Raw genomic sequence first — 22605 nt, 5'->3', positions numbered from 1 at the left:
AATATAAATTTGTAAAACAATTTTCAAACACAAATAGGCTGATTCTCTCAACCTGTAACACAATATTTCCATATGATTTAGCTATCTTACTCACACATATTTAGCCAAATGATCTCTAAAACATATGTCCATGCAGATATATAAGCAAATGTCTACAAAACTTCAGTTATTCTATCTGAGTTTATAAACAAGGAACATGATCTCTAATATATTAGAGAATAAACAACCTATTCTACTGGAATTATATTCAATGGGGTGGACTTTATCCACAAAAATATTAAGTTCTTAAACCACGTAAGAGGTCAATAGTAAATTCACGTTGTTATGCAAAAGATTTTTGTTACACAAAAATGCCAATCACACATCAAATATGTATCAGTGAAATGAAGACAAGAAAGCATTATGCAGATGGAAACAGAGTAGTGTTTTCCAGGAGTTCAAGAGCAAGGAGCACAAAGGAATAATTGGATTAGTAGGGGGAGTATTTACAGGGGCAAAACTGATTTATTAATATTTTAATGTCAAATACACATCATCATGTCCACCAAAATAATGAATCTTAAACTACACAAGTTGAAACAAAAGTAATTGCTTAGAATTCTCAGTAGAGAATTTAGAATTTAATAAAGATGGTAAAACTGCAGTTCCAAATAATGTTGGTGATGTAAAGTGGCTATAGAAGGATCTCTTAGAGAAGGTCTCTAAGGGTCAGGGAGGTAGTTATCCTCAAATTCACATATATATAAAGCTCTCACCTCTCATTAAAGGAACTTATCTTTGCAACAGAGCCCATTAGAGAAAACTACAACTGGTTTAAAATGTAACCACAGAACTGCAGAGAAAAACTGATTGTGGGTTACCCAGCTCAAAAAAATATCACTACAAAACTCCTGCCTCAGAGGCTTCAGGAACATTCCCGAAAAGGGGGTAGAAGGATTGCTAGAGCTAAAGAACCAGGAGATTGTCTGTAAGATTGTGTCTCCTAGAAAGGACAGGTAAACTTCAACAGTATGGCTACCTAAAGAAGACCCAAACAAGTTAAAACACAAACAGACCTGATAATGTGGAACAGAAGTACCTTACATGGACCAATCCATAGTCCAAATGGTCAGTCTTGAAACCATAAACATCTAAAAAACACTGAATGGACTCAAGATGCTTGTATTGTGTGTGTGTGTGTGTGTGTGTGTGTGTGTGTGTGTGTGTGTGTATTTGAGGGGAGCAAGAGAAGGAGGAGTTAGAAGGAAAGAAGATAGGAAAATGGTGTTATCATATTTTAGCTTAAAAATAATAAAAATAAATAATAAAAAATAAAGAAGAAATACTTCCAAATTTTATATAAAATGAGGTCAGTGGGCTTTCTATAGGGTCGCCATCCTCACCTTCTTCCAGCCTTTCCCTAATTCAACCATAGGATCCCAGACTTTAGTCCATTGGTATCTGCTTTTGTTTTAGTCAGGTGCTGGTGGGCCTCTCAGAGGGCAGCCATGCTAGGCTCTTTTCTGTAAGCTCACCACAGCATCAGTAATAGTATCAGTCCTTGAAACCTCCCCTTGAGATAGATCCCAACTTGGGCCTGTCACTGGAGCTCCTTTTCCTCAGGCTCTTCTCCATGATTGTCCCTGCAGTTCTTTTAGACAGGAACAATTCTAGGTCAGAGTTTTTAACTGTGGGATAGCAACCCCATCTCTTCCCTTGATGCCCTGTCTTTCTACTGAAAGCATATTCCATGAGTTCCCTCTGCCCATGGTTGGGAATTTTATCTAAGTTCCCTCCCTTTGATTCCTGAGACTCTCTCACCTCCCAGGTCTCAGATACATTTTAAACCCCTCCCTCTCCCTGAGATTGCATATTTCCATTCATTCTACTGGCCCTCAGGGCTTTTCTCTTGTCTCTTCACCCATACCTGATCATGCTCTCCTTTTCCCCTCCCTATCTCCTACCCCACTCAGGTCCCTTCCTCCTCCACCCTGTGATTGCTTTCTTCTCCCTCCCAAGTGGGATTGAAGCATTGCCATTTTGGCCCTTCTGCTTGTTAAGCTTGAGTTCAGTGTATTGTATCCTAGATGTTTTGTACATTTTTGGCTAATATCCACTTATTAGTCAGTACATACCATGCATGTCCTTTTGGATCTGAGTTACCTCCCTCAGGATGACATTTTCTAGTTCCATCCATTTGCCTACAAAATTCATGATGGTCTCATTCTTAATAGCTGAATTGTATTTCATTGTGTAAATGAGACACATTTTCTGTATCCATTCTTTTGTTATGGGACACCTGGGCTGTTTCCAGCTTCTGGCTAACACAGATAAGGCCACTATGAACATAATGGAGCACATGACCCTGTGGTATGGTGGGGCATCTTTTGGGTACATGCCCAAGAATGGTTGTTATTGCTGGGTCTTCAGATAGATCTATTTCCAATCTTCAGAGGAATCTCGAGATTGATTTCCAGAGTGGTTGTATCAGTATGCAATCTGACCAGCAATAGAGGAGTGTTCTTTTTCCTGCTGATCCTTGCCAACATGTATTATCACCTGAGGTTTTGATCTTAGCCATTCTGATTGCTGTAAGGTTGCTGTAATCTCAGGATCATTGTGATTTTCATTTGTCTGATCACTAAGGACTTTGAACATCTCTGAAAGTGCTTCTCAACCATTCAAGATTCCTCTGTTGTGAATTCTCTGTTTAGCTTTATACCCCATTTTTTATTGATTGGGTTGTTTGGTTTTTTAGAGGCTTCTTTACACTGAGCCACCAACCAGGCACAATAGAGGAACTGGTCTGAGACCCCCAATTTCAGCATTTGACTGTCTGGTCTGGCCTCAGGGGGAGAAGATGTGCCACCCTTGAAAGACTTGAGGCCCCGGGAAACAGGGAGACCTAGTGGCAGAGGGGGTGGGGGGTATCCTTTTGGAGACATGGAATGAGGAACTGTGGGAGGACAGACAGAGGGGGGGCTAATGACTGGACTATAAAAAAAGAAATATCATAAAAACGCTATTCAAGTAAATAAAATATATTAATATGCATGCATTATATTAGCATGTCTGACATTCCACAGGTCTTTTTATAAGCTTTAGTTCATTAAACAGAAGACCATATTTCTTTAATAAAAAAGTCTTTTGTTTCTTGAAAGACCAGGTAGAATAGATATAATTATAAAAATAAAATGAGGCCAATGCAGTAATCAAGTTCATAAAAAAGTGAAAATGGAAGGGAAAATGACACATTCCAGTTGAGTCAGACAGACTGCTCAGCTGGGTCCTAGGTGATGCTGATGAATATGCAGTATTGTTGATGGTTTTATGGCTTCTGAGCATTACACATAGAAATGAGGAAACCTGGACATTTTATACATGTACATTTACATATACTCAGAGAAATAATGTATATTATACATATATAATGCAATGACTTATTAAAATGACTGGACTACCTTTTTCTATAACAGCAATGAAAACCAAACTTCAAAACAGTTTTTCAATAGAAGCCTGTCAGTGAGTCACAGCATATTTGCAGTGTGTGAACACATGGTTTTGTTTGTGCTATTAATTTTCTTATTTTATATATATATATATATATATATATATATATCATAAAAGAAAATATAGATTGCATAGTAGAATCTATTCTGCCTACATATTAATTTTGATATTATAGATATACACATACACTTGCATTCATAATAATTTTGGCATGTTCGATGCATTAAAAATACACATAGTATGAATATACATGATAGTATTAATTACCGCATAAAACAGTAAAGGGTTCCATGGGCTTGTTATATTCATCTTTCCAAAGATTACTGTGCTTCCACACCTCAAAAAGAAAGCTAGACTCTACCATTAGTAAGCAGTATTACGGTCTTAGCAATTGCACACTTTTTAAGAAACTGTAATTTTGTGAACGGAGAAACAAATTGTATATCTAACATTAAATATTTACTAGCAGATAAACAGCCTTCTGTTTCATTAGTAGTGCAAGGAAAAAACACTCCATTAAACAAACCTATTGGCCACTTTGCTCCTGCCACCTACCCTTAATCCACAGTATTGTGAGCATCTATCTGTGTGACACAGAATCACTTGCACTCCTCTGAGCCACACACTTGGAGTTTTAATACTGACCATTTCCTTCACATAGCACATTTGTTGCCTCCTAAGTAATTTAGATAGAGAACACTTTGACTCAAAGGCTCTATTAAGTTTTACCGTGCCTTTCATTCAATAAGCTAGGACAGAAAGAGATTCAATAACACTAACAAAACTGGCTGCTTATACTTTGTAAAGTCACTGTTTATTGCGTTTGGGAAATTTCATTTAAAATCTTTAAAAAATTGTTTTTATTGCTGTTATAGAAATATGTGTGTGGTACAACTTATGTGGTTAAAGGTCTGTGGCTCTAGGTAGATAGGTACTGTGTTTTCTAATGCCCCTAAGCTAATGCAAAAGTTTCCAAGCTCTAGGAGTATTAGCCATTATTATTTTTTTAAAAAGAAAATTGCACTTTATTTTCCAATATAAAAAATAACTTTATTTTTTCAGAAAACAGCATACTGTGTAATTAAGTTCAAATGTTAGAAGACAAGGGTAAGGAAGAGTCTACACTCTTCATATTTTGGAAATAAGACTGTTTTTTTTAAGAATCTGCCAGTGGAATTTAAGCTTTCTCCATCTCTTTTCAGTCTTCTCTTGCCCACCTCATGCAGAAACACCAGTGTTATACATAGGAAATGTCCCTTCAAGTTTTTAGCTAGGGCAATCTAGAGACTCAAAACGACATAGAACAATACTATTGTTCTTCGGTTTCCTACCATCACTTGAAGGTAAGACCCTATTGTTGAATATACATACTGAAGACCTAGGGCTTGGAAGAATTAAGCTACAATTGACCTGTCAGCCTCCTCCTTAAGAAATTGAACTTGAAAGTTTTGTTGAAATGATTATTAGCCATTATTTTATCACAAAAAATGTGGGAGACAGCCAATGTGATGCTTGTTAAACTGTGAAGATTCTCATCAGATGTGATCACAGAACTCAGAGGGAAGGATGTCCCAAAATAATCCTGTGTCAGGAGAAAAGTTTGTTGTTACTTTGAAAACAACAAAAACACAAACAAAACAAAAAATTGCTTAATGAGTAACCCTTCAACAAGTAATTCTGACACCAGGTTGACTCAGTATTTATTTTGCAGAATAGTTGGACGAGATGAATATTATTACAGAAAATGGGCCAGATGGCATATTTGAAGCCCAGTGGAATAAACCAGATGGAATGCTGCTATTTTGTCCATTTATCTATGAATAGAAAATAGGTAGGAGGATGATCCTGAAGTCTTTTGATTATAATGATCTTCCAAAGGTTTCCTGGTGTTTCTGTGCTTGGTATATAGGCTTGATATAGATATATTTAGATTAAAATACTAAAAGTGACATAGAGAGCATCTAAAGACAGGGTAATGTACGAAAGGCAGGTGACTCCAATTTTAATAGACTTTCAAATTCAGAAAAACTGAAATGGAACACGAAAATTTAAAAAAAATTGTAAGGGAAAAGAAACCAGGTTGTTAAAATATTAGCTAACTATTTTCAATCATAATATAGAGTGGGCTTCTCATTAGAGCGTTAGTATGACTATTTTTTCATTTCAGAGATATAAAAACACAAACCAAGTTAGATAAAGGGCCATTGTGTAACAGTGCAAAGTTCAACACGAAAGGGAACATTTCATGTGTACTATGATTTCTTCATTGGGATGATTTACACTCGTGTGACTTTGTATTTACATCTGAGTCAAGTGAACAGATAGGTTGGGCAGTGAAAGCATAGGTTAATAACTTTTTAACTGTGGAAAAATGAGGTATATGAAATTATTTTGTTTTTGTTTTACTTTAACTCAGAAACAAACAAATTAACATAACCAACGTCTAGTTAGTCTACTTGCTACAGCAAATTTCCATAGTCTCATAGTCTATTGTCTAGAACAACAGTGCTTCTCCAGCATTCTGAAGGTCAAGTGTTAGCAATCAGACAGCTTCATTCAGTTTTGGTCAGGTCCTCTTGTCTTAGAATTTCTATTGCTGTGGAAAGACACCAGGACCATGGCAATAAAAAATGAACAAACAAAATACATTTAATTTTGGCTGGCTTACAATTTTAGAGGTCTACTCCATTATCATCACAGCAAGAAGCATGACATGGCAGCATGCAGGCAGACATGATGGTGCAGAAGGAGCTGGGAGTTCTACATCTTGATCCACATGCAACAGAAATGGTAGGTTTAACTTGAACTTCTGAGACCTCAAAGCTTACCCAATAGTGATTTGCACTTCCAAGATCAAAGCCATGCTTCTTAATAGTGCCACTCCCTGTGGACCTACAGGGGTCATTTTATTCAAACCATCACAGACACTAATCTCATGACTGGAACCCCACATTCATGACTTCATATGATCTATTCCCTGATCCAAGGGACAATGCTCCATTTTGACTGCACGGAGAATTATGGCTTCAAGGTATTTGGAACATAGCAGTGAACTGGAACTCCCATACTGCAGAAGTTCCCTCAACTCAGTATAAATCATGCTCTGGGAGACTCTATTACATTTTATTCCATTCTAGTTACCTTTTAAATGCTGATTATGAGCCATTAAATTGATTTTATGTCTTGTTAATAGTTTACAAACACAAAAGCACTGGCGTAGAGTTTGATAAATTCAAATAATTGTGCAGAAATGTTCATCGTAATCCTAAATAACTCCTCTCCTCTTTTTGACATGTCTGATTACTGAACAGCCAGGAGCTGCCAAGATAAAACATTCTCCCTCAGTGAAGTTGGTAATAGTTGGATGTCAAATATACAATTATAGTTTATTCTGCTGTTTCTTGTTCTTCTAAGATAAACTTTTGCTTAAATAGTAGCACATGCTATAAAACAGAAAAATCAGTTTGCATCTGAAATGTACAGAATCACTTGCAACAAGAAATGATGTTTTCTTGAGTTAAACCAGCAGGATGTGATGTCCTGTAAGATCTAGCAAAAGAAAGGAGAGTAGATTTTAGACACCAGAGTAGATTTGTTTCACCAGAGTCCAATATTAAGAGAAGATCAAAGAATGGGAACTCCATAGCAAGAAGTGCTTTGGATAATTGAACTTTTACTGAACATTGAGCTTGGGTGTCCCAGATGTCAATGCTATATTTCTAAAGCAACTTCCAAACATTTTCTATAAAGTTGAGATAATACTTATTAAACTCTAGAAGACAATAGTCAATTGCTATAAACTATTATAACTTTCCCACATGATGTAGTACATTTTCTTGGGTTTTTCACAGGCTTGCTCTGAATTCATGGTATTTTGGGATAGAGTGTTTTAAAGTACTTTCTGAATGTTTCTGGGAAAAGTATGTGAGTGTGAGTGTGTGTCTGTTTCTATGTATGTGTGTGTGTGTGTGTGTGTGTATGTGTGTGTTTGTGTACATAAATGTGACATGAATCTCTTATGCACATTTTGACTGACCATAGTTAAAGATAACCAATAAGAAATAATTAATAGCATAGGTCCTGAAAGTTAAAGAATTTAAAGAAATGCAATTGTCCATTAAAAAGGCTAATTGTGGTTGTTTTATGACTTCTGCTTACTATTTATATCCAATTACCTTGTATTGAAAAATGGATGGTGTGGATTACTAAGGATGTGATAAATGCCCTTTATTATAAATTTTATTTGATCACCACTGTAAATTTTACTCAGGATTATATAGTTTCACAGTTCAATGCTCATTTCTAATCTGCTCATAATTTTTATACCACTTGTAAATTGTTCTAGACTTTGTAATTAAGGAGTTACTTCATATCAAATGCAAGTCTAGGTGCCCCCAAAATGCTAGACCTAAATGATCCAAAATCCCATTTGGTGAAGTCATTAAACACTCTCAGATCTAAGTGTTTCTGAATGAACACTGAATAGGTAGGATGCACCATTCTAGGAGAAAAGACAAAGAAATACTGGAAGAATTGTATTAAATTTTTCCTTTGTCAACTTCACATGTCAAAGCAGGAGGTGGGTTTAGTAAGAAACCAGAATGAATTTGAAGACTAAACAGGTATACATTAAAAAAAATCAACTGGGGAGCATGTGGACGCCTATGAGGAGGTCAGGCTCAGGGCTGGACAGTCAGGAGAGAGGGGACTCTAAAGGAGATAATGTTTCCAGAACCTCACTGATCCCGGCCCACAGCTCCCTTCTCCTAAACCCCATGGGAGAGAGAACTCACCGAACAGAGAGTTGGGCACTCCTGAGACTGCAAGGCAGGAGAAACCTCCAGTATTGCTCACCACCACCCACATCACTGGTCCAAGAGGAAACTGTATAGGGTGTCTGGAAACAGGAATAAGGGCACTCAACACTGCAGTCCAGACACCTCCTGGATCTCAAGGGACCCTGTCAAAGAGCTCCCTGCACCCAAATCACGTGGGAGGGAGAGCTAGAACTTCAGAGGGGCAGACACACTTGGGAAGCCAGAGTCTGCCCACATTTCTGACTCCAGAGGAAAACGCCTAGCACCATCTGGGCCCCCTGTGCACAGGATCCCGAGCAAAGGCAGGGCAGTCACTTCTGGTTGCTGCCCTCACAGAGAGCTGAAACCTGGTTCTGAGAAGCAACTCCAGGCCTGAGACCAGAGGTAAGACCAAATTTTCTGCTCCAAGTGACCTGCGTGGTGGACTCAGGACACATGCCCACAGGTGTTCACCTGAAGACCAGTAGACAGGAACAACTACACGCCTGAAAGCAGAACACTCTGTTACCATAACTGGCTGAAAGAGAACAGGAAAACAGGTCTACAGCACTCCTGAAACACAGGCCTATAAGACAGTCTAACCACTGTCAGAAATAGCTGAACAAGGTAATACCAGAGACAACGTGATGGCAAGAGGCAAGCTCAGGAACCCAAGCAACAGAAACCAAGACTACATATCATCATCGGAGCCCAATTCTCCCACCAAAGCAAACACTGAATATCAAAACACACCAGAAAAGCAAGATCTAGATTTAAAATCATATTTGATCATGATAATGGAAGACTTCAAGAAAGACATAAAGAACTCTGTTATAGAAATGTAGAAAAACACAAATAAACAAGCAGAAGCCTATAGAGAGGAAATGCAAAAATTCCTGAAAGAATTACAGGAAAACACAATCAAACAGGTGAAGGAATTAAAAATGGAAATAGAAGCAATAAAGAAAGCACAAAGGGAAACAACCCTGGATGTAGAAAACCAAAGGAAGAGACAAGGAGCCATAGATACAAGCATCACCAACAGAATACAAGAGATAGAAGACAGACTCTCAGGAGCAGAAAATTCCGTAAAAATCATTGACACAACTGTCAAAGTTAATGTAAAATGGAAAACGATACTGGCCCAAAACACACAGGAAATCCAAATAGATTGGACCAGAAAAGAAACTCCTCCCATCACATAATAGTCAAAACACCAAGTGCACAAAACAAAGAAAGAATATTAAAAGCAGTACGGGGAAAGGTCAAGTAACATATAAAGTCAGACCTATCAAAATTACACCAGATTTCTTACCAGAGACTATAAAAGTCAGAAGATCCTGGACAGATGTCATACAGACCAGAAGAGAACACAAATGCCAGCCCAAGTTATTGTATCCTGCAAAACTCTCAATTAACATAGATGGAGAAACAAATATATTCGATGGCAAAACCAAATTTACACAATATCTTTCTACAAATCCAGTCCTACAAATGATAATAAAGTGAAATCCCAACATAAGGAGGCAAGCTACACCCTAGGAAAAGCAAGAACCTAATCATTTTGCAACAAAACAAAGAGAAGACAAGCACAAAAATAATCTCACATCCAACCACAAATATAACCGGAAGCAACAAACACTATTCCGTAATATCTTTCAACATCAATTGACTCAATTCCCCAATAAAAAGGCACAGATTAACAAATTGGATACACAACGAGGACTCAACATTTTGCTGCCTACAGGAAACACACCCCAGAGACATAGACAGACACTACCTCAGGGTAGAAGGCTGGAAAAGAGCTTTCCAGGTAAATGGTCTGGAAAAGCAAGTTGGAGTAGCCATTTTAATATCGAATAAAATTGATTTTCAACAAAAATCATCAAAAAGATAAGAAAGGACACTGCACATTCATCAAAGGAAAAATCCACCAAGATGAACACTCAAACCTAAATATCTATGCTCCCAATACAAGGGCACCTACATACATAAAAGAAACCTTACTAAAGCTCAAAGCACACATTGCACCTCACACAATAATAGTAGGAGATTTCAACAGCCCAGTCTCATCAATGGACAGATCATGGAAACAGAAATCAAACAAAGACAGACAAACTAAGAGAAGTCATGAACCAAATGGTTTTAAGAGATATTTATAGAACATTCTATCCTAAAACAAAAGGATATACCTTCTTCTCATCACCTCATGGTACTTTCTCCAAAATTCACCATATAAGCGGTCATAAAGCAGGCCGCAACAGTTACAGAAAGATAGAAATAATCCCAGGAGTCCTATCAGACCACCATGGGCTAAAGCTGGTCTTCAATAACAGTAAGGAAAGTACATGGAAGTTGAACAATGCTCTACTCAACGATAACCAGGTCAAGGAAGAAACAAAGAAAGAAACTAGAGACTTCTTAGAATTTAATGAAAATGAAGGTACAACATACCCAAACTTATGGGACACAATGAAAGTTGTACTAAGAGGAAAACTCATACCTCTGAGTGCCTGCAGAAAGAAACAGGAGAGAGCATATATCAGCAGCTTGACAGCACACCTAAAAGCTCTAGAACAAAAAGAAGCAAACACACCCAGGAGAAGTAGAAGGCAGGAAATAATCAAACTCAGAGCTGAAATCAACCAAGTAGAAACAAAAAGGACCATAGAAAGAATCAACAGAACCAAAAGCTGGTTATTTGAGAAAATCAAAAAGATAGATAAACCCGTAGCCAGCCTATCTAGAGGACACAGAGAGTGTGTCCAAATTAACAAAATCAGAAATGAAAAGGGAGACATAACAACAGAGCCAGAGGAAATTCAAAAAATCATCAGATCCTACTACAAAAGCCTATATTCAATAAGACTTGAAAATCTGCAGGAAATGGACAATTTCCTAGACAGATACGAAGTACATAAGTTAAATCAGGAACAAATAAACCATTTAAATGACCCCATAACTCCTAAAGAAATAGAAGCAGTCATTAAAAGTTTTCCAACCAAAAAGTGCCCAGGTCCAGATGGGTTCATTGCAGAATTCTATCAAACCTTCATAGAAGACAGCATACCAATACTATCAAAACTATTCCACGAAATTGAAACAGATGGAGAGCTACTGAATTCCTTCTATGAAGCCAGAATTATTCTTATATCTAAACCACACAAAGACCCAACAAAGAAAGAGAACTTCAGACCAATTTCCCTTATGAATATCAACGCAAAGATACTTAATAAAATTCTTGCAAACGAAATCCGAGAGCACATCAAAACAACCTTCCACCAGAATCAAGTAGGCTTCATTCCAGGGATGCAGGGATGGTTTAATACATGGAAAACCACCAACATAATCCACTACATAAACAAATTGAAAGATAAAAAACACATGATCATTTCATTAGATGCTGAGAAAGCATTTGACAAAATTCAACACCCCTTCATGATAAAAGTCCTGGAAAGAACAGGAATTCAAGGTCCATACATAAACATAGTAAAAGCCATAGACAGCAAACCAGTAGCTAATTTTAACATAAATGGAGAGAAACTTGACGCAATCCCACTAAAATCAGGGACTAGACAAGGCTGCCCACTTTCTCCCTACTTATTCAATATAGTTCTCGAAGTCCAAGCCAGAGCAATCAGACAACAAAAGGATATCAAAGGGATATAGATTGGAAAGGAAAAAGTAAAAATTTCACTATTTCAGACGATATGATTGTACACTTAAGTGATCCCAAAAGTTCCACCAGAGAACTACTAAACCTGATAAACACCTTCAGCAAAGTGGCTGGGTATAAAATTAACTCAAACAAATCAGTAGCCTTCCTCTACACAAAAGAGAAACAGAGAAAGAAATTAGGGAAATGACACCCTTCATAATAGTCCAAAATAATATAAAACACCTCAGGGTGACTTTAACCAAGCAAGTTAAAGATCTATATGATAAGAATTTCAAGCCTCTGAAGAAAGAAATTGAAGATCTCAGAAGATGGAAAGATCTCCATGCTCATGGATTAGCAGAATTAATATAGTAAAAATGACCATTTTTCCAAAATCGATCTACAGATTCAATGCAATCCCCATCAAAATTCCAACCTAATTCTTCATAGAACTAGATAGAAAAATTTGCAAATTCATCTGGAATAACAAAAAACCCAGGATACCTAAAACTATTTTCAGCAACAACAAGACTTCCGGGGGAATCACTATCCCTGAACTCAAGCAGTATTATAGAGCAATAGTGATAAAAACTGCATGGTATTGGTACAGAGACAGACAGATAGACCAGTGGAATAGAATTGAAGACCCAGAAATGAACCCACACATCTATGGTCACTTTGATTCTTGACAAAGGAGCCGAAACCATCCAATGGAAAAAAGATAGCATTTTCAGCAAATGGTGCTGGTTCAACTGTAGGTCAGCATGTAGAAGAATGCAGATCGATCCATGCTTATCACCCTGTAAAAAGCTTATGTCCAAGTGGATCATGGACCTCCACTTCAACCCAGATACACTGAAACTAATAGAAGAAAAAGTGGAGAAGAATCTCGAACACATGGGCACTTAGGAAAATTTCCTGAAAAAAAAAACACCAATGGCTTATGCTCTAAGATCAAGAATCCACAAATGGGATCTCATAAAACCACAAACCTTCTGTAAGGCAAAGGACACTGTTGTTAGGACAAAATGGCAACTGACAGATTGGAAAAAGATCTTTACCAATCCTACAAACTGATAGAGGGCTTATATCCAAAATATACAAAGAACTCATGATGTTAGACAGCAGGGAGACAAATAGCTCTATTAAAAATGGGGTTCTGGGGTTGGGGATTTAGCTCAGTGGTAGAGCGCTTACCTAGCAAGTGCAAGGCCCTGGGTTCTGTCCTCAGCTCTGAAAAAAAAGAAAAAAGAAAAAAATGGGGTTCTGAGGTAAACAAAGAATTCACAGCTGAGGAATGCCAAATGGCTGAGAAACACCTAAAGAAATGTTCAACATCTTTAGTCATAAGGGAAATGCAAATCAAAACAATCCTGAGATTCCACCTCACACCAGTGAGAATGGCTAAGATCAAAAACTCAGGTGACAGCAGATGCTGGAGAGGATGTGGAGAAAGAGGAACACTCCTCCATTTTTGGTAGGATTGCAAACTGGTACAACCATTCTGGAAATCAGTCTGGAGGTTCCTCAGAAAATTGGACATTGAACTACCTGAGAACCCAGCTATACCTCTCTTGGGCATATACCCAAAAGATGCCCCAACATATAACTAAGACACATGCTCCACTATGTTCATAGCAGCCTTATTTATAATAGTCTGAACCTGGAAAGAATCCAGATGCCCTTCAACAGAGGAATGGATACATAAAATGTGGTACATCAACACAATGGCATACTTCTCAGCTATCAAAAACAATGACTTTATGAAGTTCATAGGCAAATGGATGGAACTGGAAAAATATCATCCTGAGTGAGGTAACCCAATCACAGAAAAACACACATGGTATGCACTCATTGATAAGTGGATATTAACCCAAATTCTCGAATTACCCTAGGTGCACAGAACACATGAAACTCAAGAAAGATGACCAAAATGCGAATGCTTCACTCTTTCTTTAAAAGGGGAACAAGGACACCCTTGGGAGGGAATAGGGAATCATAGTTCAGAATAGAGACTGAAGGAACACCCATTCACAGCCTGCCCCACATGTGTCCCCTATATATGCAGCCACCAAACTTGATAAAATGGATGAAGCAAAGAAGTGCAAGCTGACAGGCACTGGATGTAGATGTCTCCAGAGAGAGACAGCCAGAATATGGCAAATACATAGGCAAATGCCAGCAGCAAACCATTCAACTAACACTGCGACCTCGTTGAAGGAATCAGAGAAAGGACTGAAAGAGCTTGAAGGGGCTGGATACCCCATATAAACAACAATGACAACCAGAGCTTCCAGGGACTAAGCCACTACCCAAAGACTATACATAGTTTGACCTCGGGCTCCAACTGCGTAGGTAGCAATGAATAGCTTAGTTAGAGCACCAGTGGGTGGAGAAGCTCTTTGTCCTGCCAAGGCTGAACCCCCAGTGAATGTGTTTGTTGGGGGGAGCGTGGTAATCAGGGAAGGATGGAGAGGGGAACACCCATATAAGCGGGGAGAGGGAAGGGTTAGGGGGATATTAGCCCGGAAACCGGGAAAGGGAATAACATTTGAAATGTTAATAAGAAATACCTGTTAGTAAAGATAGAGGGAAAAAAATCAACTGAAAATGTTTCTTTAATTTGTTACCATTTTGTTCCTACAAATTCGAATTCAGATTTTCACACAACCAAACAAACAGAATCTATGAGATGTGTTAATGGGTTCTATTCGTGTTTGCTATAATTTTGTCTGATGACCATTGCTTTCATTCATATGCTTTTGTTGTAGGAAACTAATAGGTTATTCAGTATACCAAGTTTGCTCTAAATTTTCAAACAGCATATAACTTTCTCTACCTCAGTTCTATATAGTTTTTTTCACTGAATGATGTACATATCTATAGTGCAAACTATAAATTGTAATCAATTTTTCAAACTCTTAATAGTTCAATAGGAAGATGTATAAACACTGTAAGACCAAAGAATACATAGAATGCAGTGTTTCTTGAAAACATTATCTTGAATCAATTGGAAGCAAAGCAGAGCATTTTGTCTTTTAAATTTTTTAGATGGAAATGTAAAAATGAAGTTCGCACCTTCTATTATTTCTTTAAATGAGAAGAAAATGTTACAACTGTACCATTCCTTTTAAATGTCACCAGTATAAACTACTTCATTTACTTAGGGTCAGTATCGAATTATAATCTCTGCTTTCATGCCTCATAGCTCAGAAAATGCTTCACCGTGATGTCAATACAGGTTAATTGTGTGCTTATTTGGTGACACTCTTAAAGTATTTGATATTCAAAGGTTAGGAGCATTTTACTTTTCAAAATATCTCTCCTGGAAGTCCATCATATTTTTAATTAGGTTAGACTTGCTATATTTTAAAAGTATATTAACAATTTTTATTCAACTGTTTGTAAACACTTATAACAACAGTTATAATCTCTCATTTTTTTTAAGTATACCATTACTATTTGTGTTCCTATGATACTTCTTTTAATTATGGTGGTTTTTCTTAGTTTTAGTTTCAGAAAACTTGAAACGTGCTTGACTCTATTTCACTGGTTTCCATGACAATGATATAATTTTCCCTTCTGTCTTCTTAAATGTGATTTAAAACAGACAGACAGCATTTTGTATAGTAGATATACTTAGCGTTATATAATTACAAATTCTGCATTCATGCATTCAATCTATAGCAGATTAAATATTTTTAGAACATTTCTGTACAGGTATAAACTATTTTCTTGGAGTCATTTCCTAAAGAACAGGCGCTATTTACACAGAAATCACATGGCATTTGCATAAGACAACCATCTAGAGATAGCTTTACTTCTGGATACAAAAGAATTAAATAGCTTCAGGCATATATTGTGCCGAACAGTAGGACTCGATATTTCTGGAGTCAATCCCTTCAAGATAATGAAGGACTTTTAATATTAAAAGTATAAATAATAATAAGAAAGTTATTGGAAATTATAAGGCTAATTACCCAAATTAATCTGATCAGGAAAGTCTGAACTTTAGGCTGAGGTCCAATAGACTATGTCTAATATTAATTTTATATATAAAGAAAATATCAAGAAATCTGAATATGTATAAGGGAGCTATGGACATACCTCACTGCACACAGACATGATCTTGCCTGTGAACATGGCCTGTAAGCACCTAAGAATACAATAGAAGATATCAAGGAGGAATTTTAAACATGGAAAACAAGTTCTTCAAATAGGAGGAGCTGATAAGAGAGAACAGAAACAAATGCTGCTTTAGGGTTGTAACAGAGATGACATTTTGGAAGGACAGCTTGCTTTGTTATTTTCCACTTACCAAGTATATTAATTAGAGTTAGTATACTGTGATGACACAGCATTTTGAAGGAAAGATTTATTTGTCTTAAATATCCTGAGGAACAGTCCATTGAGGAAAACCAAGGCAAGAACTCAAACAGGCAAGGACTCTGGAATGCAGGCCCATGGAGGATCCGTGTTCACTCGCTTGCTCCCCATTGCTTGCTCTACCTGCTTTCTTATGAAACAGAGGAACAACAGCCAAGGATCACAAGCTACAATGTGTTGGGAATTTTTCATCATTCACTGTGCAAGAAAATGCCACCCGGCCTTGTGTAAGCCCCAACTGATATAATTATTTTCTTGATTGAGGTTCCCTCCTCTCCAATGACTCTAGCTTCTGTCGAGTTGGTATAAAATGAGCCAGCAATAGAGAGACTTTATTTCTGTCTCTGGCATTGGTTCTCCCTAAGGACTAACATGGCAGCCATTCTCAGTAATGGACTGTAGTACATCACATTCCCACTGGCAGTCGATGCTGAAGAAGAAGACATATTTGCAGAAATACAAAGGAAGGATCACTTTGTGGGATATTTACAGACATTTAATGCATGCTTAAGTTGCTAGATATTCCCAAGTTTATTGAGTCAGGACTGAAACAATATAAAAATGGAAACATCACAGCTCACCTGATCTCTGCAGAGCATGTACTGCTATGCTCATCTAGCTTGGTTCTTCAGCCCATGATTACCATAGAAGGAACACATTACCCATTGAAGTGTTGAAACTCTACCTAAAACTGCCTAAATCCTCATTAGTATTCTGCAGGTTGAAAGAGACATTACTATAATGTGGGTACTCTCTGAGTGCTTCCACCAAGGCCTCAAAGCTTAGAATTTAATGTTCCTTGGAAAATATTAAGAGGGTAGAAACAATTGGCTATAGTGTTCTGAATTGGGAATTTGTGAAGTGGGTAGGAGTATATAAGATATAAAGCTAATTGAACTCCACTGACCTCCTAAAAGAGGGAGAAATACTAGAAAACAGAAGAAACACACACAGACTAGCACATACAGACACACACACATGCATGCACACACGCATGCACACACACATGCACAAACACATACACACACACACACACACAGGCTCTCAGTCTCTCCACCCACAATGCTTTGCACCACCTCAGAGATTTGCAAAATAAAGATCATCAGCAGACGCATCCCCTCAATCTTATGCTTCTTGCAAAACAAGCGAAAAGAAACACCTTTTCAAACGTTAGTCATTTATTCTCTGGTTCTCATTTTAGCAATAGAAAGAGAACTCCACTTCCAGTGCTAATTCCTGTAAACTTATTGGCTTTGATAAAGCTATAAAGTTATTTGAGGAAGTAAAAAATAAAATTAGGTTTAGAAATAAGAAATCATCTTTTTGGTAAACACTTGATCAAATAACTCAGCCTTAAATACCTAAAATATTGCAGATGTTGAAATCAATTAATATCTTTAGAGTCAACCATTTTCATTTCTAATAATATGCATATGTCATACTCAGTAAAAGTTGCCTCCTGTAATATTTTCACTTAATTTATATTCTAAGCAGTTGATAATTTGGTTGCTATTATTAATAGTGAACCATGAATCTAGTGAATGTAGCACATAATTTAAACATAACTAATGTAAACTTGATGTGATTTATCTTCCTTTCATTACTCTGTCTTATTTATTATTTACAGCAATTATACAGGTAGTTATTACTTTAAACAACATATTCTTAGGTATTTTCCTATTTTTTACACAGAGTTATTTTTAAGATTATTTGATAAAGGTTTATAGTTTTTCTTTCAGTTCTGCTCCCAGTTCACTGTCTTAACTAAAACAAAAAAAAATGAGATGATTTGCTTAAAATTATCAAAGCTTGCTTGTCAGTTTGCTGAATAAGCTAGCAGAAATAGTACCAGAAACTATTCATGCTGCTTGTTTGTTTGCTTTATCAATGTGTTGTTCTGCATCTCAGAACAGCTTTGAACTCTTCACCTCTCCAGCCTGTACCACTATAACACTAGAATCGCAAGTGGGCAATATTACAGTTCCCTTACCACAGACCTTGGGTTATTCAGTCATACATCATAAAAGTCTAAATTGAATAAGCCAGTAGTACTAAGCAGTTTTCTAGAATATAGGTTTTTAAAAAACTTGAATAATGTATTGGGATGTATCATTTTAAATAAAACTAATTTTAAAATGTATTAAACTCCCTGGAAGCTCTGGTTGCTTGGAACTAGATTGTTGGGGGGAGGGTGGCAATGGGGGGAGGATGGGGAGGGGAACACCCATAAAGAAGGGAATGGGGAGGGATTAGGGGAATGTTTGCCCGGAAACCGGGAAAGGGAATAACACTCGAAATGTATATAAGAAATACTCAAGTTAATAATTTAAAAAAATGTATTAAACTCTACCTCTTTGTAACAAAATAGTTTGTATTAAAATGTTTTATATCAAAATAATGCCATTGTACAAATATTTTTCATGGTTCTTCCTCATTTTGCTATGGCAACATTAATAATGTATACATCCTATTAGCTTTTTATTTTATTAAATTAAAAGAAAAACAGATTATTTTCACAGTTCTTAGGCAATTACATTGGTTCTTTATACATATTTGCCCTATTATTTTAGGCAAGATGTTTATATTTAGGGAGGTATAAATAAGAGTAAAATATTTGAAAAGACTACATGAAAAACTACTATTTAGAAGTGTACACACGGGGTTGGGGATTTAGCTTAGTGGTAGAGTGCTTGCCTAGCGAGCGCAAGGCCCTGGATTCGGTCCCCAGCTCCAAAAAAAAAGAAAGAAAGAAAAAGAAGTGTACACACACACACACACACACACACCCCAAAACCTTAATTAGATGAGACCTACCTGAACAGGGGAACAGATAATTCTCTTACCAGAAGCCATAAAGAAACATACAAAAATCTCATTTAAGTTCTGGTCAGAGGATAGAGCCAAAACAACACATGCTTTTGCTGTTGCTCTCAGTTGCCTACTGGAACTTTATGGTTTAACATTGCTAAAGAAGTTATAGCCATTAGTCAGAGAGACACGTAGAAATCTAATTGGTACTGGAAAGAAGCACCCTCCCTGATGGCTAGTTTTCACAGGGCCCTACGGCTGCTGAAGGAAAAGGAAACAACATTAATCGTAACCTTTATATGAACCTGAAAACAACAATAATGGCTTATATGTGAAGTACTGGCATAATTGTTATGGAGCAAATCAATAATTTTTACTTGGAATTATTAAGAATATTAAATAGAAGTGAACTCACACCTAGAACTCTGAAGATCAGAAGCTCAAGGCAAGGAAGGTCATAGATCCGACATATTATTTTACTAAAGAGACAGTATCAATCTGCCTTCTATTTATTTATCTTGTGTACCTTATCAGGGCAGTATATAAGTTCAGACTCATAAATATGTATTCTTATAACCAGAGAAAACTGCAATGCATATCCCTCATAGGAAGTTTCTTCACACAACGTGTGGTACCTAACACCAGCTCACAGCTGGCCAGTGTACAGAGAAGATGAATAAGGAGCCCTAGCATAATGACAAGGCTGCATCAAATCCTTTCCCTATGAAATCTTGGGAAATAAATCAAAAGAAAATGAAGAAATGTTGTAAGAGAGAGAGGCGAGGATGATTTGCTAAATAAAAACATCTTCTGAACCTGTCAGTCATTGCCATGAAATCACAGAAGCAGTGGTTGTGGGTACAATATTGCTACAAGATCAACACAGTCAACATTTCATTGTGAAAAGCAATGAGAGTCAGGGACCCCACACACAGGTGGAGGCTGCTGTCAGTAGTTCATGGCCAATTATGGCAGAAGAGATGGTAGTCAATGATATACTGCCTTTGCTTTCAGTAGACGACTTCCAGAACCTCTGAACATAGGAAAATTAGTCACTTAAGAAAGTAATCTGGAGATGGGGGAGCTGTAAGAATAATATTATAGGGATATGGGGGATGTATAATAGATATGATCTAAGGACATAGTCATGCAGGTAATTATCGAAGACTTCTTTTTTAAAAAGAAGTATATAATCAAGTTAATGGAACCTTAACGAATGTTCTTTCCAAAAAGTGATTCACAGAAACTTTAACATTTAAATATGTTTATCCTAATAACTCTTTCACATACTGCATAATATTTGTTACACAGAAAATTTTGGTTTCTTGAGAAGTCTGGCGAGAGTTTCTGAAGATGAATATATCAGATTACTCCAAAGATCAAAGATTCTAAAAACCATCATAATCTCTTTGATAGAACCTTGGAGTGATCCCATTAACATATATATTCCTCAACAATGCCTATCTACTAAACTCAGATCTAAATACTTCTGGCCAACAGAAGTATTTGTTCAGAAATTGGTTGACCTTGGTGATTCATGCATGCCATATTCACTGAAAATATTTAAAAGTCATTGACTCCTTTGAGAAGAGTATAAATCCTCAAATATATATTATGAAGTTTCATTTTCATCAGGCAGAAAATTCTACTGAAACATTGTATTTTCTAGATAAGTACATGTATTTTTCATAGTTGACTACTAGGAAAGGCTATTTCATCAAGTATTCTATTTTTTCTAAATGTTGATAATGATATTAGAATTTAGGCAGATAAAAGCAAATTACCAGAGCATATATCTGCTTTAGGAACTATTTAATTTGCTAGCAAGGCAGAGCATAAGTAACTCCATAAGAAATATAGCATCCCTATCCATTTAAGTATAGTTAATTATAAATATGTACATAGAATAAAGTTGTTGGAGAACTCAAGAATTTAAACTGATTAGAATTGATTTCAATGTATTAAGCAGCTGTTTTGAGTGGTAATGTTATTGGGATTAGGAGTTAGTATTGTCTATGTGAAATCAGCAAGGGTTAAAATATTTCTTATAAAAATTATTGTTACAGATCTCTGTTTCCTGAGAAGTTCACAGAAACAATTTTATGTTGGGAGTTATCTTGCCAGAGTCTGAACGTTATCAAAAATACATGAGGAGCTTTATGCTGAGTGACATGACACATCAGGACCTATTAGTGGCTTTCAGAGTGATTTAGGATTAGGAAGGATATTGTAAAACAAGAAGTTATACAAGTAGTCATTAGTCAAACATAGCTCTAGTGTGATGGAAATCAGACAGCAGGAAGCACTGGACATTTTAACTACATTTATAAATGGAAACCAAAATATTGATAGGGAATAAACTAGCATAAATCATTGCAGAAGAATATTTCATAACACTGTAAGTAGTTTCCTCTGAAGACATGCTGCAGGAAATTTTATTTGCCGCATATTTCAATTCATTTTATCTCATAATAGAAATCATTCTCTTATACATGTTTGGCATCCTTTTTGAAACTGCCATATTCAGTTTTAGAAGCTCAACATCTCACTTAAGAGCACCATCCTCCTAAAATGAGTTCTTCATACTTCTTGGAGACATAAAATCCTTTAGTCAAACACTAGGATTATTTAGATTAATGAAATGGGACTAATATACTTCTAAGAATCCTGGACCTCAATAGTCAAGATATATTCAAGTTGTCCAATATGTAAATATTTATTTGAGAATTATAGTATTAATTATAGAAAAAGGTTAGAGTGATAGTCAAATGATACAGGATTACATGACAGGTAATGTTTTATTAGATAAAACATTGCGATAAAACATACTGTTACCACTTTCTGCCTGGGCTTGCCTTATAAATGTCTAAGCCTATGGTTTTCAGCTTGCAAGTTCTCAAAAAAATATGGTCACAATATAAATGTTACATGCTCTGTTTCTCTACTTACCTACTTAGACAAATTTTTGAAACATAAATCTCAAGACATGTCTTGGTTTTGGTCAGACAGCTTTCCCTTGGGCATATAAAAGGCTCTTTAAGTGCCTGTAATCTCAATCAACACCATATCAAGAAAACATTCTTACTTTAACAACCCATAATGCTTTTAAATTTGGAAACAGATTCTTGATTAGGCAGGACATACACTAAAATTGAAATGTTATATAGAAGATTATCATGATTCCTGCAAGAAAATAACAGGCAAATTTTTGAAGTGTTCCATATTTTTATTGGTATCTATCTACAAAATTCAGATTTATAAAAGGCACTGGAAGGGAAATTTCAATATAATAAGTTGTTAACCATACACAAGAAAACACAGGAAATAAATAATTCCAAACCAACAAACCAAAAGAGGGAAATACACACACACACACACACACACACACACACACACACACACACACACACACACACAAGCAAGATGGGTTAATTGCAAAATTCTACCAGATTTTCAATGAAGAGTTAG

General features: G+C 36.5%; 1 non-coding gene across 1 annotated transcript; it reads left to right on the top strand.

Moving 5' to 3' along the window:
- Window positions 1-22260: 22260 nt before the first annotated feature.
- On the top strand, window positions 22261-22365 carry LOC120095711 (U6 spliceosomal RNA). The gene has a single exon (XR_005491510.1). It is a non-coding gene; the product is annotated as a U6 spliceosomal RNA (small nuclear RNA).
- The last annotated feature ends 240 nt before the right edge of the window (window positions 22366-22605 follow it).

This window comes from Rattus norvegicus, chromosome 11, assembly GCF_036323735.1.
Source record: "Rattus norvegicus strain BN/NHsdMcwi chromosome 11, GRCr8, whole genome shotgun sequence".
NCBI lineage: Eukaryota > Metazoa > Chordata > Mammalia > Rodentia > Muridae > Rattus > Rattus norvegicus.
This window is presented reverse-complemented; position numbering and strand designations above follow the sequence as displayed.